Source organism: Xenopus laevis, chromosome 9_10S, assembly GCF_017654675.1.
Source record: "Xenopus laevis strain J_2021 chromosome 9_10S, Xenopus_laevis_v10.1, whole genome shotgun sequence".
Lineage (NCBI taxonomy): Eukaryota > Metazoa > Chordata > Amphibia > Anura > Pipidae > Xenopus > Xenopus laevis.
This window is the reverse complement of record NC_054388.1, coordinates 101,418,316-101,443,465: the sequence shown is the minus strand read 5'-3', so window position 1 is coordinate 101,443,465 and position 25,150 is coordinate 101,418,316. Positions and strand designations below refer to the sequence as shown.

General features: G+C 43.4%; 1 long non-coding RNA gene across 1 annotated transcript in view; it reads left to right on the top strand.

Moving 5' to 3' along the window:
- The window catches only part of LOC121398762, a 77,383-nt gene that overhangs the window by 10,669 nt on the left and 41,564 nt on the right, over window positions 1-25,150 (top strand). Inside the window, exon 2 of the long non-coding RNA XR_005964513.1 lies at window positions 8,025-8,107. This is a non-coding gene — a long non-coding RNA (uncharacterized LOC121398762). The remainder of the gene's footprint in view (window positions 1-8,024; window positions 8,108-25,150) is intronic.

Genomic DNA, 25,150 nt, shown 5'->3' with positions numbered 1-25,150 from the left:
CTAATATACATTATCCTGTATGGTATAAGCCTTATATACTGTGCTGGGCATCTATTTGTGCTTAGTGGCATCATATGACTAAATATGCACTAAATAATGCACATCCAGGAAGCTCGACTGCCACCAAAGGGAAAAAGAGAAGAGTCTGGGTTTCTCATTGGTGTAGCCAGGCAGGTGTAATGGGTCTCCAACTATTTTTGGCAACCCTGCGAGTGACATTAGCCTTAGTGACTCATTTATTTTCCTCAACCACTACAATATGCTTGGCACAACAAAAGCATCAGCCTTGCTCATGTTCTCCCTCTTTCTTTCTTTCATTTATCCAAAATGCATTAGGCAATCATTTAATAAAGTGATATATTTAGATATTTGTGAAAGGAAGGATCCATATTATGGCACCTTATCATAATGGTTTCCTTGGCTCCTCGCTGGCCTGGATTGATGGAAAGGCCACAAAGGTCTGGGCCAATGGCAATAAGTTTTTATGTTTGGCATCATTGATGGAACACATATACTGCTAGTCATAGAAAGAAGGGGTCTGCACTTGGGTGTGGTGTACATTCTACAAGCAGGAGGCTTGAGTGCTCCCTACACCAAAATCAGTTTGTACCTCTGCCTCCCAACCACATTTGGCGAGTTTATACTTTTTGCAGATAGTAGTATATGAAGAGTCAAAAACAGTTACCAGTTCAGTGGGGAACACAATTACAGGTCCAGAGATAGGCCCAAAGAGTGCTCTGCAAATAGCGAGTGATTATGACATCTTACAGCAGCCCCTCTGGCATTTGCCAGAACCCACAGATCAATACGCTTTCAGCACCCCGCTACAACACCCTTATGTCATTCGCGGACATTGCCGCGACCACGGATCGTCGGGCAGACATGTTTAGCTTCTCTGTGGCTGAAAGAAAGAAAATCCTCAACGTTACACATAGGGGAAGATATACTAAGCTTGAGAGAATAGTTCGAATCCAAAAATATTCGAATTTCAAAGTAATTTTTTGGGTACTTCGACCATCGAATTGGTTAAATTCGATCGAATCGAACGATTTGAAGTAAAAATCACTCGACCATTCGATAATCGAAGTACTGTCTCTTTCCTTTCCTTCGACTCAATACTTCGCCAAATAAAAGCTACCGAATGGAATGTTAACCTATGGGGACATTGTAGATAGGTTTTGATACTTTTTATGATCGAATAAAAATCATTCGATCGATTGCTTAAAAATCGAGATTTTGCGCTAAAATAAATATTCCAATTAGAAGGATTTTACTTCGAGAGTCGAATTTGGTTTTTTTTAACCCTTGAAATTTGACCCTTGATAAATCTGCCACAAAGCCTTTCCGACAACGGCCGCACTAAGTGGGACTGAATTTCTCCATAAATTAGAAAATCTGAAACGACTGGAAATATCATGGGCATTGGATATGTCCTCCCTCGCGGAATATGCCAAGGCACAAAGGATCCCACACGGGTTGCGGGTTATGTTACAACCAGCACTTTTCAAAGACAACCAGGAATTTCTGCAGAAGTGGCAAGGCATCCTGAATCGCTGCAGCTTAGACCTGATTACCCTCACTATTCAACAGCTGCAAACAGGAACGAAAGCGTTAAAACAGCAGCTACCTACCATATTGAAACAGCGCAGAATCCAACGCCATGCTACTACGAGAATTAGAGGTGAAGTAAAGTTGCGCAAATTCAGGCGAGACATGGTTGATTACAGCAAAGGGGAGGTCTACTCTTGGAAAGACTCCAGACGTACTACACGAAAATATCGCACCTCTTCAGCGATCTCAACAGACAGAGCCTCCGAGCAATCATCGGAACTTACACAGACATCGCCGGCCGGATCTCAGCACTCTGCGGTTTCTTTTTTAGGGGAAGGCCGTCGCACACAAAGCGCAAAACCAGGAGGGGAAAGAAGATACGAGACAGCCTCTCTACAGAGCACACGGAAGAAAACGAGCCGCAGGTAAACACCATCTTCAACCTCTCCAAATACAGACCTAGTAAATCCGAACTTACAGCGCTTAGCAAAGAGCTTAACTTCGTACCCAACTACAGAAAAAAACAGCCTCGAGTAAATATAAAAAAGAAACATGGCTCGCCAGACATTTTTTCACGAATGGCCATCGAGTAGCATAACTCCATTGGCAAATCCTACAGAAACTAATAGTACACCAAGGACAGGATAAAAAAAGAATTGTATTACAAAGAGAGTGTTACTGGATTTGGCTACTTCAGACCAAATACCCTAAAGGTCTTAATGAAGAGTTTGGTATGGCTGGTTACTTATGAATGTATTATATCTTGTTTCAATTACCGTATATACTTGAGTATAAGCCGAGTTTTTCAGCCCCCAGAATATGCTGAAAAACTCTACCTCAGCTTATACTCAGGTCAAGCGCAAAAACGGTCGCTGGCGTCTAAGAATAGTCGCCGGCGCCTAAGAAAAGTCGCTGGCACCTAAGAATAGTCGCCGGTGTCTAAGAATAGTTGCCGGCATCTAAGAATAGTCGCCGGCGTCCAAGAATAGTCGCCGACGTCCAAGAATAGTCTCCAAGAATACTCACTGGCGTCCAAGAATGTTCGCCGGCATCCAAAAACGAGACGCTGGCACCTCCAATGGGAGCAGAAACCCTCAATTTTTTGATTGAAACTTACCAGAAGCTGCTGCATTTCTCATCCCAGGCTTATACTCGAGTCAATAAGCTTTCCCAGTTTTTGGAGGTAAAATTAGGTACCTCGGCTTATACTCGGGACGGCTTATACTCGAGTATATACGGTAAATTTTTACAGATAAGAAAACTATATACAAAATCCTGACGCAGGGACAGGTATTTCCCCCTTTTTTTTCCTTCAGAGTCAGGGTAAAAATATTAAGTTACAAATTGTAACCATTTTTGTGTCCATGTGTTTGTCTTATAGGTACTGTACTTTGTTACAATTGTTTGCTACACATGAAACATTGCATTCAGATACTTTCCCTCTGGACTATGAACTTTATTACCTGGGAAACTAATCAGAGACTATTATTTGCTTTTGGGAGACTTTTTATGCATTTTTTCACCTTTTTCCTTATTATTTTGGACTAATAAAAAGTTGTGCTTTCAAGTGTTCTCTATACCACTAATTAATGTAGACTTGAATTGATTGTTGCACCTATAAATGTACCGATTTACAGAGATCCATTATGTTTGACAAAGGGGCGTGCCCCGAAACGTTGCACTACCGGTAACACATTATTTACAAGTGACAGGTAGGTGCAAACTCCAGACCCACCTTCCTCATCTCTTTGTACAAATACACATGGCTGGAGGATGCTAGTAGTCTGTTGCTAGCAAAAAAGGACTAGTACATTAGAACCCTGCAGCCCCTCCATCCCCCCTATTTGATGCATGTTACAATGAAATGACACACAGGGAGTGTTTTGTGTCCCCGCTCTGTCTGCAGGAAGTGTGTGGGATTGTAGGGAGCAGGGTCGTGGGAAGTGCTGGCCGAGCTGGGGGTGAAGTCTAAAAATAGTAACAAGCAGATCCCATCCCAGCTACAGCACCCAAGGAACATGCATATAGTCACATGTATATATTCCTACTAACATACACTGAGCTCTTACCTGTAACTGATGCACAAGGCTCAGCAAAACTCACTACATTTTGCAACATTTTTCCCTGGAATCCTGGGGGGGAAAAAAAAGCATATGGGAAAAGAACATGTCAATACTTTGCACTTAGCCCCAGGGTTGCCATCTTTTCTGGAAAAAATACAGACCTTCCTATATTTTGATGGTTTTCCCTATAAATAACATTGGAATCAAGCAACAGTCTTACTGGCCAGGATGGTAAAATACTAGCCTGGAGGCAACCCTACTTAACTCTGAGGCCTAGCAATGCAGTCTGTACATCTGTCTGATCAATCTTGCGGGCAGTGGTGCTGCTGCCAGGATGCGAGTTGAGAAACATAACAAGTTTTTCTGCCCCTGGCAACTAAAAAAGACAAAGTTCCAATTTTGAGATCAGAATTATGGCCATTCTTGTGCAGAAGGCACTATTGCACTATTTTAAATAGCAATGCGGCCCCAATTCACCCATTCCAGGATAAAAAACTAATATCGGAGGGGCAGCATCCAATAGTCCACTTCAGGGCAGCCAGGATCGGACTGAAGCCTTGGGGCCCACCGGGGCTGCAAAAGAAGGGCCCATCTGGCAGTCCTCAGGGACCCCCTCAAGACCTCTTACTCCCTTGCCTGGCACGTGTGCTGCGATATGTGTGCATGCACAGACCCTGCGTGCTGCAAGCACATGCGCAAACACGGCGAGCTGTGCGTGAATGTGCGGTCAGGCTGCGCAGGATTATTTCTTTATAGGACAGAGGGGGATAGGTCTGGGCTGGCAGGGGTCCATGGGGGCCGGGACCCACCGGGTTTTCTCCCGGTGTCCTGCCGGCCCAGTCCGACACTGAGGGCGGCACCTTTCCCCAAAATGCCCCTACTTGTGGACACACAGCACATACTATCCAAGGGACATGTCCCTGAGGCTCATTTATAATGGCATGGTAAGGTGCATACAACAGCTGTCACCCTGTCTACTTTACTCTGCTTCTGATTGGATGTATTTATTTGTTGAAATCTTCCTAATAATATTGCCAGAGCTTCTGCTTGCAGCAGTAAGGAGAGTTCAGTCCTCCCTGTGCTAAGGTGCAACCCCTCTAGAATAAAGGAGTTTTCAATCTTTAAACGCAAACACAACCTCCCCAACTAAATGTTCCATAATTTTCTCCAAATAAGACTCAGCACAGGCCCAATTTTCATTGACGTCTGATGGTCACTACTTCAAGAAAGCTTGAATCACTGCCTACATTCTATGCCCACCTAACCTGAAGTTTAAATTGCCTGGCCTCCTAGAGCAATGGCAGAGAGACATAACTGTACTATCATAGGATGAGTGGCAACATCAATTGCACAGAGCACCAGCCAATTCTATTAAAAACAGTCCTTTATTGGTAGCATATTAAAACATGGAGATGTTATGAACCAGCTCCTTTTCAAAATCTATATCATGGCAGACATGTTAGGGACCCTATATAAAGAGGTCGTTCATCTTCCGACACCTTTTTCAGTTCCTTTAGTTTCAGAAAGTTCACCAGAAACAAATACTTTTTTTCAATTACTTTCTATTTGTGACGATTTTTCTAATATTGAAGTGTAAAATTTCATTTTTAGGGGGTTAGTTCACACGAGGAGATTCGGGGAGATTTTGTCGCCTGTCGACTAATCGCCTCGTCTTCTGAGCAACAACCTCCCCGAACTGCCTCAGCGTGTTTTCCCATAGGCTATAATGAAAAGTCGACTGCGCTAAAGCACACGCGGCGATGCAATGCATTTTCCATAGTCGCCCCTGAAGTTTCCTCCGTGAGGCAACTTTGGGTGACTATGGAAAATTCATCGCCGCATGTGCTTTAGCGCAGTCGACTTTTCATTACAGCCTATGGGAAAACACTCTGAGGCAGTTCGGGGAGGTTGTCGCTCAGAAGACGAGGCGATTAGTCGCCAGGCAACAAAATCTCCCCGAATCTCCTCATGTGAACTAACCCTAAAGCAGCTCCGGGGAGGGTCGCTGACTCGTTAACTAAATTGATACATTTAGTTGCTACATTTCTTATCTTTGTCCCAGAGCAGAGTCCCTGAGTTTCATTAAAGGCAACTGATAGAATTGATAAATATGTTGCGAATATTCCCATCTACTTATATAGCAAATTGTAACATATTCTGAAACTGCACCTGGATCACTGAGGTGCCAGACTGAAATACCAGAGACACTGTAACTGCAAACTTCAGTTTTTGAAAAAAATCATAAGCAAGTTCCCTTTTTGCAGTTCACAATTTTGAAACCTCAGTTTGAACATTATTGGCTGTGCAGGTTCGTATCATCCTCAATAAATCACAAGGAGCATCTGTTTATTTGTCAAGCTGAATACACACTCATCATGTGCGTGATTTATTATTCTTGCACCAGGCACACACATACTTGTGTTATAAACTATTCCCTGGCACTAAGGCTTGTATTATAAACATAAGTTGTATGCAGGCATATTTTCTACTCAGGATCCAATAACATTCAATAGAAGTAAAAAAAATAAACGTATGAACAGGCATTACATGTATCAAGTAATAGTATAAAACAGACATTAATATTCTTAGACAACTTAAGCTTGGTCTGATTTTTGTTTTATGTCCCGTCAGGCAACATTAAAAAGATTGTTCCCCTTTAAATTCACTTTTATTATGATGTAGAGAGTGGTATTCTGAGACAATTTGCAATTGGTTTTCGTTTTTTTTTATAATTTGTGGTTTTTGCGTTATTTAGCTTTTTATTCAGCAGCTCTTCAGTTTGCAGTTTCAACAATGTGGTTGCCAGTGTAAATATTATCCTAGCAACCATGCATTGATTTGCGTAAGAGACTGGAATATGAATAGGAGAGGCCTCAAAAGAACGATGAGTAATAAAAAGTAGTCATAACAACAGATTTGCAGCCTTATAGAGCATTTGTTTTTTTGGATGGGGTCAGTGTCCCCCATTTGAAATCTGGCAAGAGTCAGAAGAAGAAGGCAAATAATTCAAAAACTATAAAGAAAGAAAAAATAAAGACTAGTTGAAAAGTTACTTAGAATTAGCCATTCTATAATGTACTTAAAGTTAACTTAAAAGTGAGTCATTATCACGCTAAATGGTCGGCTGCTTCTATAATGAGGATATGTAAACATGGGGGGTTAAGCTGGCCATAGACGCAAAGATCTGATCATACGAATCGAGGATTCGTACGATTTTCGAACCGTGTGTGGAGAGTCCCGACATTTTTCGTCCGGCGGAGATCGGTCGTTTGGTCGATCGGACAGGTTAGAAAATTTCTGTTGGCTGCCGATAATATCTCTTTGCGTGTATTGCCGAACGTATGACTTTCAGTGGGAGACACCAGCTTTTGTCGGACATAACTTTCGTACGATTGCTGTCAGGGGCAGAACATTGCTGATCTGTTCTTTAACTACTTTATTTGATCTGAATGGTTAGTGGCTGGTCTGAGATGGGAAAGTCCGATCGTACGATGATTCGTACGATCGGATCTTTGCATCTATGGCCAGCTTTAGGGAGTGGACAGAAAGCCAGCAGCCCCTATTAAGTAATCATACATTGACTGTGCTGTCAGTATCGCCTTTCACATGTATCTCCATTAAGACTATTATTATAGTTTTATCCTCTCATGTATATGTACAATTAGGTAGAGAGATAATGTAATTCCTTTCTACTCTACTGTGTTATAGTTAATAAAGGGGAACTAAACCATACATATGTTGTACCAATATTCTGTACCAGCCCAAGGCAACCACAGCCCTTTAGCAGTAAAGATCTGTGTCTCCAAAGATGCCCCAGTAGTTCCCCATCTTCTTTTCTGCTGATTCACTGCACATGCTCTGTGCTGCTGTCACTTACTGAGCTTAGGGACCCACTCACAATATACAGTACACATAGAATAGAAATGTCACAATATAAGGCTGATTAGTAATTAATACAGATAATTACTACATGGCAGCACAGAAACCAGTGCAATTAGCATCAGAATTTAATAATCAGCCCTGTAGCATCAGCTTATATTACAGACAAACCTCATTTTTTGCTTGATCATTTGTGACGAGCCCTAAGCTTAGCTTCTCAACAGCTGCTCAGAGCCCACTGAGCATGTGAGTGTCACAGACACTTTCCAAGATGGTGACCCCCTGTGACAAGTTTGAAGTCCTGGATCATTGCTGCTATTGACAAGCTGAAACTTTAGCCTCGTGCAATAAGTTCAGTATATAAAATATGGCATTTTTAGCCATATTCATTTTTAGTATTTAGTTCTTCTTTAATGGGAGACGGCCATATTGTTCTGTTCAACTTTATAATTTCTCTCTCTTTGGTTTTCCTTGTTTTTTTCTTCTTGAAATATTTTCTCACCATTTTGTTGTGACCTTCACACATTCCAGGTCAGGGACACAGAGCTTCTGCTGTGGGACATAAGCAGCTTCAGTCGGCCATTGACCTCCTTCACTCTGAATGCTTCATCCGGGTAGGAATCTGTTTTCCCTAGAATCCATGACTGACAGCAATACAGGAATGAATCTCTTCCTTGTGATATGGCTTATTCCCATCTATTCCTCTTTACGTTTTATTATAGGGTGATAATCCACCCTCTTTTCATTTTTTCTCATAATACCTGAGGGCAAAGGCACATGGAGTGTTGGGTGTTGGATGTGCTTCTCCTGGCCTGTGTTTTTTCTACAGCAAAGAGAAGTGAATCTGCTCTCTTCCGCATCTCTGTGTATCTGCACTAAAATGAACAGCTGCCAACTGAGTACAGGAACACGGAACAGAGATCGGCCTGAAAAATACCTCTCTCTAGACAAGCAATTTATTGTTGGGGAAAGGTTTTCCATCTAATTTTAAATTCTCTTTGTCCTTTAACATCCCTTTTAAGATTTCCTTGTTCCTCAAATACAATGACAACTTAATTAGAAAATTAAGATACACTTATAAATACCATTAACATATTTATGGAGTTACTGACTGACTGAGAACAAGTTTGTGGTCCAACTCTACAGTATCCAAACAACTACTGTATAGGATGGGACATTTGGCATGTGAATGTCATCTTTAATGACCTGACAGCCTAGAGCAGGGGTCCCCATTTTATTTTTTACCCACATTCAAATGTAAAAAAAGTTGGAGAGCGACAAAAACATGAAAAAAGTTCTTGGGTGTGCCAGATATTGACTATTTGTATGTGGACTTGCAGCCTACAGGGGATTATTTTTGGCAGAACACCTGGTTTTTATGCAACTACAACTTGCCTTCAAACCAGGAATTAAAAAATAAACACCTGCTTTGAGGCCGCTGTGAGCAACATCCAAGGGGTCATAGAGCAACATGTCGCTGAGGAGCCACTGGTTGGGGATCACTGGCCTAGAGTAATCTTTAGCAACAGCAGTTCTCATTCACTTGGACATTTGGGTCTCCCAGTATTTTTTCTGTCCAGAATGAAGTGTGGCTTTTTAGGCATCCAGGAGGCTCCATACAGTGATACTACATCTGTCTCTCCTTTTTTGCAGCCCTGTCTAATAGGTGTCTGGTCAATGTACATAGGGTTCAATACACTCACAGTTTGTTGAAATATGAAAAATTTTCCTTGGTGCTGCTACCTTTAAATCGCAAAGCTCTGTGTGAGAATTAGCAATAATGAAGAAAAAAGAAGAAGATGCACCATATTGTTTTTCAGTGGGAATGACTTCATCCTGTAAGAGTTAGACTCTGTCACTTACATGCTGTGTGCCTTCAGCTGTTACTGATCTATAGCCCCAAGCTCCTTCTCACCATTGTTTGCTGAAGGATGCTGAGAGTTATAAGTTGGCATCAGCTGGGGTGACATGGTTTGCACGTTCCTTCCAGAGAAAGTGAGTGAGCTATGTGCATGCTGTCTAAGGTCAAGGAGCAGACTGTGCAAAAGTGACTGCATGCATTTTGTAGTTCTTATACTGTAGCAGTCTGGAGAGCTCCAACCAGCGCCCTGGACCCTTAGGTTTCATATTAATTCTCAAGAAAATGGGTAATTTAGAGGTTGTGAGGGCCATATAATACAATTCTTGTCAGTAATACAGTTTTAACATAATTTATAATACTCAAGGAATCCACAAATTTTACATGTTGTTGTGGTCTACAATTAAGCTTTTTATTGAAAACTTTACAACAGAAGGTGGGCAGTGGTATAGGAGCAGGCAGGGTCGCCATAAGGGGGACACAGGGGGTACTGTTGTGCCTAAAGGGGGGCCCAGCTGTGCTGCACTTTTTCAAAATAGTCAGGCCCCCCTTTACAGCGCCAAAGCCGTGCCGAATCCGTGCTGAAGCTGCCGAAGTTGTGCCCAACTCGCCAAAGTCCCGAAGAGCTGGAGTCCCAAAGCCGCAAAAAGACCCAAAGCCATAAAATGAGCTGTAGTATTAGACATAGTAGTAAGTTTGGCATCTCGAGTGTACCCTTAACTTCTTTATCCCCTGAGAGTTTACCTCCATGTGAACACCACCCATGTGAGCCCTTCCATCATTAGTATCACCTGTAACATATATTACTTTTCTTATGGATGTAGTGGGATTGTGCTCACAAGGTGGTCTCACTATTTTTCAAAATGCTATCACTGTCATCTTCTAAAATCCCGTCTATGTACATACACACATTCATTTAGCTTTCACTGTTATGTATCTATAACCTCTTTAGCAACCTTTTGAAAGAGTCCTGCAGCAGCTTGGGTTCAATAGGGGTTGTAGGTAGGAAATCTGACGTTTGGTGTCAGATCAGTGGGAAAGGTTGCAAAATAGGCTCCTTGATTTCAGTTCCATCCTTCCCTTCACCTCCAGTTTATAATGACATCATTTAGGTTTATGATGATGATGATGTCACTTCTGATTTTATGGGAGCCAGTCAGTACAAGTTTGGGTGACAGGTAAAGCTGTTATAAATCCGTGGGTACAGGGGAATGTGGGTTGCATTTCTACCTGATTAGACCACACAGAGGTCTCTACCATCTGGGATTTGATGTAGTACCGGAGCCAGGGGTAGGCAGCAGAGGCAGCTCCTAGGGTGCAATTCTGACCAAGAGAGTGAATGACTGGAGGGTGGGAGGGTGTGAGTACACAAGTGGAGGAGGAGATGGCGCAAATACTACTCATTCAACTCTGATTTGATGTCAAATGTTTCCTAATGATGCCGTGTTCTACTTCTCTACATGGACAGAGGGCGATTTTTGTGTTGGGAGAGGCTAATGAATGGCATTTTGGCACAGGTTCCTTCTCAGTATCTAAGGGCCAATGCCAAATATAATACCACAAAACACGTGTAAGGCGCCCCTGCAGGACTTGTGCGTTTGCTTACCTCTATGCGCTCCGCACTCTGTTTGGCGCATTGATCCCAATGTTATTAATAGGGAAAAAAAGATAAATATATAGGAAGGCCGGTATTTTTTCCAGAAAAGGTGGCAACCCCAACCACTTATTGTTGGCTTGCTGCTCACAACCAAATATCTGTCCATGCAGACAGAAAGGTACCCCATACCCTTCCTGTGCAGAGCTGGTGCTATAATAACTATAGCCAGGGGCTAGTGTAACACCATGTTTATGTCCACAGGATGGGAGGAGGCTGTTTATTACACACATATTGGGCACTTAACAAGGAATGTCTTTTCTCTTTTTATGGAGGTCAGAGGCCAAAAGTCTTGTGGCTGCATTTTGTTGTGTGCACTCAGTCCCTGCCTAGGGCTACACACAATGTCCCAGAGACAAGTTGGGTCCAGCAGTGCAATAAAAGACAGATAAAGCCTGAGACATCCAACGCTAAACAGATACAGGCCTGTTATTTTTATGGAATCATAAAGAATCTCCAGGTTCTGAATTTAGCATTACAAAGTGACCTCAGATACAATGAAGTGATTATGTTTTGTTCCAAGCAACAATGATAGTATTGCGTTATTGAATAGGGGGTCAGCTGACCAAAATGACCCCTACTCAAATAGGACACACCTGTACATAATAGCTATATATTATGTATATATATATATATATATATATATATATATAAATACAGGCATAGGATCCTGTTTATCCAGAATGCTCCATATTACAGAAAGCTGCCTCCCATAGATCCCATTTTATCCAAATAGTTCACATTTTTAAAAATAATTTCTATTTTCTCTGTAATAATAAAACAGTCCCTTGTACATGATTCACACTAGGATATAATTAATCCTTATTGAAAGCAGAACTGCCAATTATGTTTATTAAATGTTTATATGATCTTCCAGTATAATTAAGAAATGAAGATCCGAATTATGGAAAGAGCCGTTATCCGGAAAGTCCAGCTCCCAAGCATTGGGTAATGTAATAATAATATAATAATATACCTCCAATAATCCTGGGCTCCCGCACTACATTATGGTTATATGTACAGTTATAATGACAAAAAGGTTATGGGTGCCTTGGGGTAATGTCATTCGTGGGAAGTTTTTACAGCAGCTTGTCCCAGGGGAAAATCTCAGTGACAAAAACATGTCTAATTGGCACTAGCTTTAGTGTTGGGGTTAATGGGGAAGGTTGTAAGTAAGCAATAGGGAACATTTATCAGCAATAATGCAGGCTGGCACTCCTTTTGTGAAAATCAATGGCCTAACTAAAAAGTGACTAGGCCTCATGCACCAGCCACACCCACCTATTCCCAGATGATTTGTTTGGCAAACAGTACTAAAAGTTGTGATCCCCACTGGTCTGTCTGGAGCACTCAGTTGTGGGTGGGGATGTAATTAGGGATGATTGCACTACCACAGTTGTAGGAAGGGATGATGTATAGCGGTTTTGCCTATATAATCCCCCCTGCTGCTGCAGTTACACTTCCCAATCAAATCCTGGAGAGGGTACAGGGCTATTTTTGTGATCCCGGAAGTGATGTACATCTGCATTTACATCACTTTCGGGATCACAAAAAAAAAAGCCCCGTACCCTCCCCCGGCACAAGGTGTGCGTGAATGTCATTTCACATGTTTGGGGTTGCAGTAAAGGTCTGGTGCCTAGGGTGGTACTGGACCTAAATACATCCCTGGCTGAGGTTGATATGGGTCATAGCCATATGTGCTTTGGATATATTATTTCCATTGGGTCCCCATTCTACTTGTCAGCAGGGCACCTCGCCCAAGAGTCCCACAAAGGGTTGGCACCTTTTCTGTAAAAAACATACTGTCCCTCCTATATTCTTGACGTTTTTTCCTATTAATAACATTGGCATCAAGCATCATTTTTATCGGCCAGGCCGGTAAAGTACCGGCCAGGTGGGGCAACCCTAGTCCAATGTGGCCACTGGGCTAATAATTGGGGCTCTGTGGAGGGGGCCCCTAATTTAGTAGTATGGATTCCTTGATTCCAGAGGGTGACCCTACTTCTGATTAGGGTTACCACCTTTTCTTCTGGCCTGTACTGGATGATGATGTAAGGGGCAAAGCAGAGAGGGGAGGAGTTATAGCCATAAAGGGTGTGGTTGTGATTAAAAGGGGTCGGGTTGTGCTACAAATGGTCTAAGCTGGTTGACAGTCAGGATTTGGGGGCATAGAGGGGTAAGGAAGATTAGGGCAGATTTATAATACTGGCCCCGGGCTTGGCTGGTATTTTACTGGCTAGTCTGGTTAAATACTGACCCGTGGCAACCCTACTTCTTATAAAAACTATCAAGTGCAATGTTTGCTTGAAGCCTAACTGCTTTGTCGTTACCAACTTGGGGGTGCCAAATGTTAGGCACCCCCAAGTGAATGTATTTACTTACCTGAAACCCTGGGCCGATGCTGCACCGGCCCGGGGTTATACCAGTGAGCACCACGGAGCGATCCACTTCCAGCTTCTTCTTTCTTCTTACGGCTGCGCATGTGCATTAGAGTGAACTTTAACTATAAATTTGGCTTTTTCATTCTACTGTGCATGCGTCGGCCCAGGGAAATTTGAAAACAGACAAAGGTGGAAGAGGATCACTCTGTGGTGCTCACTGGAATAACCCGGGGCCGGTGCAGTTTTCTACTGATAGGAGCAACGGCCCGAGGTTTCAGGTAAGTAAATACAATCACTTGGGGGTGCCTAACATTTGGCACCCCCAAGTGGTTCATTTGGCACCCTCAAGTGGTTAACAACTTTCGTCTCCTTTAATTAGTCTGTGATTGTCCTTGTTACAACGGTAAGGGCTCTTACAGATGAGCGTTTTTACCTGCGCTCCCCTGCGTTCCGTTTTTCTGCGTTCAGCCGCAGGGGAGCGCAGGGATAGACGCATTACATTTTTTCCAATGGGGCTGTACTCACACAGGCGTGTGTAGGCGCCAATCGCAGGAAAAATGCAGCATGTTGCATCTCAACCTGCGTTTGGCGCCTACACACGCCTGTGTGAGTACAGCACCATTGGAAAAAATGTAATGCGTCTATCCCTGCGCTCCCCTGCGGCTGAACGCAGAAAAACGGAACGCAGGGGAGCGCAGGTAAAAACGCTCATCTGTAAGAGCCCTTACACACCAGCACTTTCATATCTAGTTCTGTCGGCTCCAGCCCACAACTTGGGAGAGGTTCATGAAATGCAGGTCAGAAGAGGGAACGTATATATGAGGACAAAAGAAAGAGGAGGTTGAGTTGCGGGCTGCTCGGAGCATATTTTCAGATTCCAGACAGCACAGCCGGCCAAAACATCGTTCTGAGCAGGGGAACCGCAGATTAGAATCAGACAGGAAGGTGAGGGTTCAAGCAAGAGAACTGCAGACCTGGTGAATGTGACAGTCAGTTCAGTGGGAGAGAATCATTGAGTTATTAGGTGCTGATGCCAATTGGCCCCAAATAATTACGGACAGTTAGGAAGTTATTTTAAAAATCTCTCATAAAAATTTCTAATTTGTAAAAAAAACTTTGACCAAACTCCCATCCACATTTCTACCTTACTTATCAATAAATTAACTCAAACAAATCTGATGCGGGAAAAGACTTGCTAGAATTGTGAAAAAATCCAAATCGTGCGTATTTTTTCGGATTATCGCCTGAAAACCATTAATTATTTAGATTCTCATACAAAACCCAGCTCAGATCATGATATCTTCCAATTGTAAAAGGGACATTTGCCATTGACTTCTACACGACCTCAGCAGGTTTAAGATGGAGTACTTTTTTTATTCTGACTTTTCACAGCCTCTGGTTTAATAAATCTAAAGTTTTTCTCCCCAAAGAAATGGCGTTTTGCCCTTTAAAATTCCGACCAGAAAAAAACGGACTTTAGTAAATAACCCCCTTAGCCTCGATGTAAACAGTGAAGTGTAATTGTAAGGATTCCAGATCTGACTTTACAAATAGATTAAAAGAAGAGACGACCCATCTGGGGTTGATACGAGAGGAAGGAGTTAAGGTGGCGATACACAGAGAGATCCGCCATAACACAAATGACCTGTGATTTATCCTAGCGGCAGGTGGTGACTTGTACCTTTGCCTACACCTGATAAGTCACCATGATTAGTCGTCACGACCACGTTTTAATAAAAGTCGCAGCGACGAATCACGTGTCTTGGCCCTTATGGTCAAAAACTCCATGGGGCAAATTCACTAACAATCGTAGTTTCGCCAGGCGCAACTTCGCCGCACTTCGCCAGGCGTAGTTTCGCCAGTGCTTCGCAAATTCACTAAAATCTGAAGTTGCGCACAGGGGTAGCGTAAGGTTGCGAAGTTGCGCTAGCGTTGATTCGCTATGTAAAGCGAAGTTACGCTAGCGAAGGCTAATTTGCATAGGGCGCCAAATTCAAATTTCAATGGAGGAATACGTATCAGCACTACAAATGCCTAGAAAACCTTCAATTCATCAAATAAAAATTTTATTTTGCCCTACACATGTGCCCACTGTCTAGGTAAGTTGCCATGAGTCAGGAAATGTAGGCGGGAAGGAGGGGAGCCCCAAAAATTTTTTCGATCTTTTTCAGCCTATCACCCATAATGTAGAAAACACGCCAGCGTTTTTTGGGACTTAGAAAAATTTTGACTTTTTTTGAAACAATCCCTATCTACTCTATTGCGCTTCGCCAGGTCTGAGGTGGCGAAGGAAGTCTAGCGTAAAAAGTAGCGTTCAGTACACTGCGCGCGTTAGTGAATTTGCGTAGTTACGTCGCTAGCGAAAATTCGCCAGGCGTAAGGGTGCGAAGTAACACTAGCGAAACTACGCCAGCGTTCGTTAGTGAATTTGCGCAGTAACGAAAATGCCAAACGCTAGCGAATTAACGCTAGCGTTCGGCGCTTCGGCGCTTAGTGAATTTGCCCCCATATGTATAGGCACTGTAATGTTACAGGGGTAGCATGATGTAATACCACAAGGATAGGTACAGCGGTATTGTGTAATAGATCAGAGATAGAGACAGGGAAGTAGAGACAGGGATCATGTAAAGGAGTTAGGGCAGATTTAACTAAAGCCTAAAAATGAATGTGGCTAAAAATGCCATATTTTATATAGTGAACTTATTGCACCAGCCTAAAGTTTCAGCTTGTCAATAGCAGCAATGATCCAGGACTTCAAACTTGTCACAGGGTGTCACCATCTTGGAAAGTGTCTGTGACACTCACATGCTCAGTGGGCTCTGATTGGCTGTTGAGAAGCTAAGCTTAGGGCTCGTCACTAATTATCCAGCAGAAAATGAGCTTCCCCTGTAATATAAGCTGATGCTACAGGGCTGATTATTAAATTCTGATGCTAATTGCACTGGTTTCTCTACTCCCATGTAGTAATTATCTGTATTAATTACTAATCAGCCTTATACTGTGACATTTCTATTCTATGTGTACTGTATATTGTGAGTGGGTCCCTAAGCTCAGTAAGTGACAGCAGCACAGAGCATGTGCAGTGAATCAGCAGAAAAGAAAATGGGGAGCTACTGGGGCATCTTTGGAGACACAGATCTTTACTGCTAAAGGGCTGTGGTTGCCTTGGGCTGGTACAGAAGCCCAAAACATAATGTACAACATTTCTAGCTACTTCTTTATTTACGTTTTAGGGGAATCAGTTGCAGGTAAGGTACAGAGTAGTTATAGGGAATGGGGCCTCTAATAGAGAAGGGGTAGGTATTTAGCAGTAAGTAGCTAAAGGGCACCTATTGAAGGAGGCATTCTATAACAGAGCAGAGTATATGAACAGGGTCGTTATAACAAGAAGGCAGGTAATAGTACAGGGTAGGTATAAGGGTCTTTATGTTTTTTATTGAAAACTTTACAACAGAATACAAACATAATTTAGACTAACATTACAATAAAATTACCTCATACAGAACCAAACCCCTCCCCCCAGTCCACTGGCTTAATATCCAAATGAGACCATGTGGTATAAATACATATAAGGACTGCATACTCAAATTTTAAAAAGGCAAAAATGTATTACATCACAAAAATTTACACTTACACTTCAGCTATGGCCCATTAGTGGCCCTACGCATTTCGACCAACACGAGTGGTCTTCATCAGGGGCAAAATCCATAAGTTATTGCAAAAAGGCAGAAGGAATGTGCACATTTCACAGGTTTAAATACCTTTAAGATTCCTTCTATGATCTCCCATCGCATGAATATTGGCGTGTGACGTCACATCGGCCCCTGTAACAGAAGCGTGCAGACTCGGAAGCGCGTTGTAACCAAATGGAACGCAAATGCATTTCAACAGCGCCTGCTGCCCACCTCATTGGTAAAGAGACAACCCCCATTGTAAAGAGAATTGACACAATGTCTCATCATTGAGAATTATGGGAATTGAACAAATCACTAATACAGTTGGCGGAATAGATGGGAATACACTTCCTATTGAGCAGCGCCGGATTTCTTTGTGGGTCCTAGCGCCCGCCTACACATCCCCTTCCCAGCGCGCCGGCGAAAAAACGCTGGTGCAGCTGGTGTAATTGAATGGGGACACACACGTCCCCATAATGCGGCTGGGCAGCATGCCCAGAGCTGCCATCAGAAATTGCGGGGCCCCGCACAACAAAAATTTTTAGGGCCCCCCTTCCCCAAACACACAGGCACAAGTGCTAAACATTTAAGGCCCACCTTCAAGTTAAATAAAAAAAATTGGTGGCCACGGAGCACCCCCTACAACTTATTAAAACAGTGGCTAGGACCCCCCTACAAGTTATAAAAAAACATTAGTGCCTGGGTCCCCTACAAATTATTGAAAAAAATAAAAACATAGTATAACAAAGCAATATAAATGAAATTCCTGGGCAAGGCACCTACAAGTTATATTAAAAAAAACTGGTGGCAAGGGCCCCAATAAGTTATATTAAAAAAATGGTGGTCAGGGCCCCTACAAGTTAAATAGAAAATAAGTGGCCACGGCCACTACAGGTTACATTAAAAAAATGGTGGACAGGGCCCCTATCTGTTATATATAAAAATTGGTGGCCAGGGCCCCAACAAGTAATGTGAAAAAAATTGGTGGCCAGGGCCCCTGTAAGTTATTAAAAAAAAATAAGTCCTTACTTCAGCTGCAGAGTTCAGGGAAACTCCGGTGTCTGTGTCTTTAGCTTTCCTGTGCTACGATTTGCCAGTGAAATGTAAGTCCCGGTAATTTTGTATGGTGATTGGATAAGCTGGAGGGGAGGTTCAAATTTCACCCATCCAATCACCATGTGGCTAAACCGGGACTTACAATTCATTGACAAATCAGAGCAGTTAGAAGATACAGGCTCCCGCCCACTCTCCCTTCCGTAGTCTCCAGCTTAGTGACAGCGCGGCCAGCTATCCAGGCAGCACAGCCGGGCCCCCCTCCAGTCTTAAAACCCTCCGGGCCCGGTACAACACTCCCCCCTGTCCCCCCCTGATGGCGGCCCTGAGCATGCCGCCCCTATTTTTTGCCGCCCTACGCCCGGGCCTATGCGGCCTTGCCGCAAATCCGGGCCTGCTATTGAGGAAGGAAGCGGAGTGGATTTATCAGTTGAATACTATTACGCCACATGGTCTTAATGATTCCTTAAATTTGTCTTGTTTTTTGCAGAACAGATAGTTCCTATATCACACAAGAGTTTGCTCTTGACACTCTATTCCTCTTGGATATGAATTGTTTCTTTATGTCCTGGGTAGGTATGATTGACTTAGGCTACTATTGTGATGTCTTTATAACACTGAGAGACCCACAATCCTTCTCTCCTACAGGTGATGACATTAATTTGAGAATTGGATTGGGACATTAATTCTATCTTCATTCCCACATGACGAATTATGCTTGGAATTGTTTCCTCTTGATTTTCCTTATTATTCTCCCGACATTGTGTCTATATATATATATATATATAAATATATATATAGATATTTTTTGTATATTTATATTTCTATTTTTTCTTTTTCTCTTTAATTTTGTTTAGTTTTTCATTTTTTTGTTTTTTTTATGGGAAATTACACAGTTCTGCATTTAGTATTGAGGATCAGATGAGGTTAGGAAGTTCGTCTAGCTTATTGACACAATTTTGGAACATATATTACATTGAGACATATATTTAAATAGATGGTGGGATGGTCATTCCCTCCTGTTTGAATTCAGTTGGCTCTATTTACTTGGAACGCATTTGCCTTCCAACAAGTAAGCATTTGAAACTTCCACATATCTCTGCCTTTTATCCTTTTTGCATTAACTTATGGATTTTGTCCCTGATGAAGACCACTTGTGTGGTTGAAACGCGTAGGGCCACTAATTGGCCATAGCTGAAATGTAAGTGTAAATTTTTGTGATGTAATAAATGTTTGCCTTTTTAAAATTTGAGTGTGCAGTCCTTATATCTATTTATACATTTATCTTTAGGAGACTTCATTTGGGCGGTCTCCATGGGACAAGCACCTCACCATTGAATCTGAATTGGGTGTGCACCTAACAAAAATCTAATTTGGGACATGTGGTAATCCAAGGACAAGATTATGGGTGGGGGGGAGCTGACTCTAATAGTTATGGGGGGTCACCCTATAATAGGACAAGTATAGGAGCAGAGCGGTTTAAAGGGCAGGGGTGCAGGAAGAACAGTCTGTAATAGATCAGCATAGGCACAGGGCAGGTATAAAGAAAGGGACTCTGCTGTGGGGCAGACATAGGTATGGGGGGGTATAGCTGTAGCAGTACAACATAATTCAATGGAAATTGAATATGAAAAGTTATATGAACAGTGTAGCTCTATTTTTACTATAGATATAAAATGAGGTGTAGCATATGTTGTTTGTCTGAAACACCCTCAGTGCTTTTCCTGAAGTTCTTACTATATTATTATATGATATATTGTATTTGTACTGACATGTGTATACCTTGGCTGCTTTCTCCGCTTTTCCCTTTCATACATAGCTGCTAAAGTCCTTTATTTCTCATCCCTCTACCTTCCTCTTCTTCTCCCCCCACCCCTCGACTTTTCCTCCCCTCTCCTAGTCTCCTGGACAGATCTGGGTTTATTTAACAGGGGTGATTTCCATAGCAACCATTAAATAAACAGGTCAACCCAGACCTAAATTGTTCTGTTTCCTAATATGAGCCCCCCCCCAGCTGAAACGGGGCCCAAGGTTTGTTAGAGCCATCAAGCCGTTGCCTGGGACATTTAGCCGGGCTCTGATCCCTTGGCTTATTTAGGGGCACCCGCCTGCTTTCCACCTTCCCCTGCCTCTTTTTCCTCACTCTGTGTCCCTATGGGGCCAGGCCAACCCCATCATTAGATCAGAAATAAGTTTTCCTTTCCTGCTTACCTCACCCCCCCTCCACCCCCCTCTCTCTCTCTCTCTCTCTCTCTCCGAGTTGGGTTCTGGCACATTTTAATGTCAGTTCAGAAATGGCTCCCAGATGCTGCGCTTGGTCATAATAAGAGGGGGGGGGAGAAGACGGCTAATATGAACCAGTTTGTGTGTGTGATACTTAGGGGTTAACCCTCTCCACTGTGAAACTTTTGAAGAGTCTTGGGGCAAGTGATTAGGGTCAGTTTTAGGGCAAGATGGAGGTTCTTGGAAATATGTACCGTATTTTGAGTATTTTGCTAAAACCTGCAGCTATCCAGATATCCATTCTCCTTTTGTGGGATGTTGGAAGTTGTAGCTCAATGAAAGAATACAGTAATGCAATTTTAATAATCGTTCCAGAATACATTTATACTAAATGCACCAAATTAAGGATTTGGTTCGGGATTCGGCCAGGATTCTGCCGTTTTCATAGGGATGCACTGAATCCACTATTTTGGATTTGGCCGAACCCCTGAATCCTTTGCGAAAGATCCGGCCGAATACTGAATCCGAATCCTAATTTGCATATGCAAATTAGGGGTGGGAAAGGGGAAAACATTTCGTACTTCCTTGTCACAAGATTTCCCTCCCCGTCCCTAATTTGCATATGCAAATTAGGATTCGGATTCAGTGCAGCTGGGCAGAAGAATTCGGCCGAATCCGAATCCTGCTGAAAAAGCCAGAATCCTGGCTGAATCACGAACCGAATCCTGGATTCGGTGCATCCCTACTTTTTCAGCAAATATGCAAATTAGGATTCGGTTCAGCAAATATGCAAATTTTCAGCAAATATGCAAATTAGGATTCGGTTCAGTTGGGCAGAAGAATTCGACTGAATCCGAATCCTGCTGATAAAGCCCGAACCCTGGTTTCGGTGCATACCTACTTTTTCAGCAGGATTCCAAATCCTAATTTGCATTTGCATATGTTTTTCGAATGTTTTCCCCATTCGGATTCTGTTCAGCCGGGCAGAAGGATTTGGCCGAATCCTGCTGAAAAAGTAGGGATGCACCGAATCCAGGATTCGGTTCGGGATTTATCAGCAGGATTCGGATTCAGTTCAGTATTCATGCGAATCTTTCGCGAAGGATTCAGGGGTTTGGCCGAATCCAAAATAGTGGATTCGGCGCATCCCTAATTCATACATATTTACATATTAAATAATATGTAAATGTAATTGCTATTGGAACCAGTATCTGGCCGTTTATATTCTCTGAACTCCTGAAACAATGTAGCAGAGGCCAGCTCATGTCTTCCCTGTCTTATTTCATTGCTCTGTTGCTTTCTTGTGACACCACCCATTTCTAAAATATGGGTTATACTGTTTTAAGAGTCACAAGCTTTGGGAAGGCAGGGGTTAAACGAGTCTGGAAGCAATGTGATTGACATGAGCATTATTAATGGGGAAAAGATTTATTACTGAGCCTCTGATCTGTTCTGCAAGAGAACTTCTTAAGGGGAACAAACTCCTTATTAATAAGCAGAGTTCAGTGCTATGGCACACAGGGAGTTTTGTTTGCAAGGGTTAATGTAGCTACCCCCTGTGTGCAGAACCATAGACTTGGGCATTTACTCTGTGGGTACCTGAGAGGCTGGGTAGGTCCCTGATAGGACAGTGAATTAGAGCTGGAAAAGTGGGGATATTTTAATTTAGAGGATCAAGTCTCTGCAGCTCTTTTTGAAAGAAAAGGGTTAATGGAGTGCTGCCAGAGTGAGGGTAGCGATTCTGTAGGAGGAAAGGTTTCCTGGCAGTGACCCAGACCACAGAGAGTTAATAATAAGACATAAGAGAGCTTTGTGCTGGGCACAATATCCCAGCATGCTGTTCAGCTCAGAGTCTGGTTTTTAATTTGAGGCTGAAAGTTGGCGCAGGTTTGAGGGATTGGAAAAGAGACACGTCCAGAGCGAAAATATTTACACAGCAGCAAATTCCAGAAGGAATCCAGGGGCTTGTGCTTCAGATCCAGACAAAGGCCTCTTTCTGAGGGTTCACTCATTCCTGCATGCTCACTGCTCTGCCCTTTGTGCTGCGCTCACTCACTGCTCTGCACTCTGACCTGCACTCTGCCTGGAGTCATTTACTTACACTTCCCCATGTGCTGCTCTCACTCACCTCTCTGTCCACTGTGCTGCACTCACTCACCTCTCTGTCCTATGTGCTGCACTCACTCACCTCTCTGCCCACTGTGCTGCACTCACTCACCTCTCTGCCCTATGTGCTGCACTCACTCACCTCTCTGCCCACTGTGCTGCACTCACTCACCTCTCTGTCCTATGTGCTGCACTCACTCACCTCTCTGCCCTATGTGCTGCACTCACTCACCTCTCTGTCCTATGTGCTGCACTCACTCACCTCTTTGTCCTATGTGCTGCACTCACTCACCTCTCTGCCCTATGTGCTGCACTCACTCACCTCTCTGCCCTATGTGCTGCGCTCACTCACCTCTCAGTAACTGAAGTTCTTACTTAATGAGTATATTGTGCACACTCAGCAGTCTGACCTCTAATATGGGCAGCATTCAGTTATGTGCTCAGTGTTCTACACTAACTTCCAGTGTCGGACTGGCCCACCGGGATACCAGGAAAAGTCCCGGTGGGCCAAGGTGTCAGTGGGCCCTCATGCTTCTAGACATTTGGCCTATTTCATGGCCATTCCCTATTTTTATGAGAACAAAGTGGCTAAATAGATGGAATAACAGGTTATAGTAGGTAAAGAAAAGAGACTAGGAGAAAAGAGGTTGAGTGAGGAGAGGAAGAATAATAGTACTAAGAGTGGACCTCTGGTCTAAGATTAATTGGTGGGCCCCTAGTCAAAGGTTTTTGGGTGGGCCCCTGGTGTCCCAGTCCGACACTGCTAACTTCTCTACTGTGGGCTGCACTCATCCATCTCATTCCTTCTCACTTTTGGCTCACTAGTGCTGCATTCACCTATCCCTTTCCACTGAATCTTTTCTTCATTTTCTGTACTCCTTTGTACCTCTCTCTATTCCTCTGCACTGCAACTCATTCCTCTGCACTTAGAGCTGCGCCCACTCATCTATACTGTGTGCTGCAACCTCTGCTATGTGCATTGTGTTTTAAAGGGCTTGTTCGCCTTTAAACACACTTTTAGTATGATATAGGGTGATATTGTCAGACAATTTGCAATTGATTTCATTTTTTATTATTTTTGGGTTTTGAGTAATTTAACTTTTTATTCAGCAGCTCTCCATTCACAGTTTCATAGACTGGAATATGAATAGGAGAGGCCTATATAGAAAGACGAGTAATAAAAAGAAGCAATAATGATTTATTTGTAGCCCTATAGGGCATTGATTTTTAGATGGAGTCAGTGATCCCCTTTTGAAAACTGGAAAGAGTCAGAAGAAGAAGGCAAATAATTAAAAAAACTATAAAAAAAAGACAAAATTAAGCCATTCTATAACATGCTAAAAGTTAACTTAAAGGTGAACCACCCCTACTCTCTGCTGTGTGCTGCACCCCCTACTCTCTGCTGTGTGCTACACCCCTACTCTCTGCTGTGCTCTGCACCCCCTACTCTCTGCTGTGTGCTGCACCCCCTACTCTCTGCTGTGTGCTGCACCCCTACTCTCTGCTGTGTGCTGCACCCCCTACTCTCTGCTGTGTGCTGCTCCCCCTACTCTCTGCTGTGCGCTGCTCCCCCTACTCTCTGCTGTGCGCTACACCCCTACTCTCTGCTGTGCTCTGCACCCCCTACTCTCTGCTGTGCTCTGCACCCCCTACTCTCTGCTGTGCTCTGCACCCCCTACTCTCTGCTTTGTGCTGCACCCCCTACTCTCTGCTGTGCTCTGCACCCCCTACTCTCTGCTGTGTGCTACACCCCTACTCTCTGCTGTGCTCTGCACCCCCTACTCTCTGCTGTGTGCTACACCCCTACTCTCTGCTGTGCTCTGCACCCCATACTCTGTGCTTTGTGCTGCACCCCCTACTCTCTGCTGTGCTCTGCACCCCCTACTCTCTGCTGTGTGCTGCACCCTTAGTCTCTGCCGTGTGCTGCACCCCCTACTCTCTGCTGTGTGCTGCACACCCTGCTCTCTGCTGTGTGCAGCACCCACTTTTCTGTACCATGTGGTGTGATCAATGTGCTACACCTACTCTATTTAGTATATTCAGTTTTCTGTATTGGGTGCTGCAGTTAGTGCCTCCTTATAGCGCAGGGGTGCAGTGAGTAGCTGTAGTAAGGCATGTGTCCCACATTAATATGGAGGTCTGGCCATGTTACTCTTGCTGGGCTGCCAAGGATTGTATCCTGAGAAAGAAATGCTGCTTTGCATAGGATTATATGCCGTGTCCTTCCCATGATTGCACTCAGATGGCTGGAGAAATGCTAACTATGTATTATAAAGTATGTATTATCCAGGTCCCGCTATAAATTCTTGTGGTTTCATCAGAAACTCTAGTGGCGAGGGCATTGCTGTATAGGGGCAGCTTATTCTCAGGGCCCCCCAGGGAAGGTGTTGGCTGCAAATTGAGTTCCTTTGTATAATATAGGATCACCCAATTATATCTTCTTTATTTTTCCTACTGCCATAGTTTGTTTCTTTAGCCCTCTCTCTCTATTCCTCCACATGGCCATCTGCACCCCCAGCCCCCAATATTTGGATAATATCTCCCTTGCACAGAGAAACCTTTCTTCCCCTGTAATATAAAACATCCCTTCAGGATGCACACACCTGCCCCCACCCTCCGGCTCACTCCCCGCACGCTTGCCATAGATTAGCCAAGGACCTCCTGCCCCGGGCACACATAATCACTTCCAGAAAGCCCTGCACACTCAC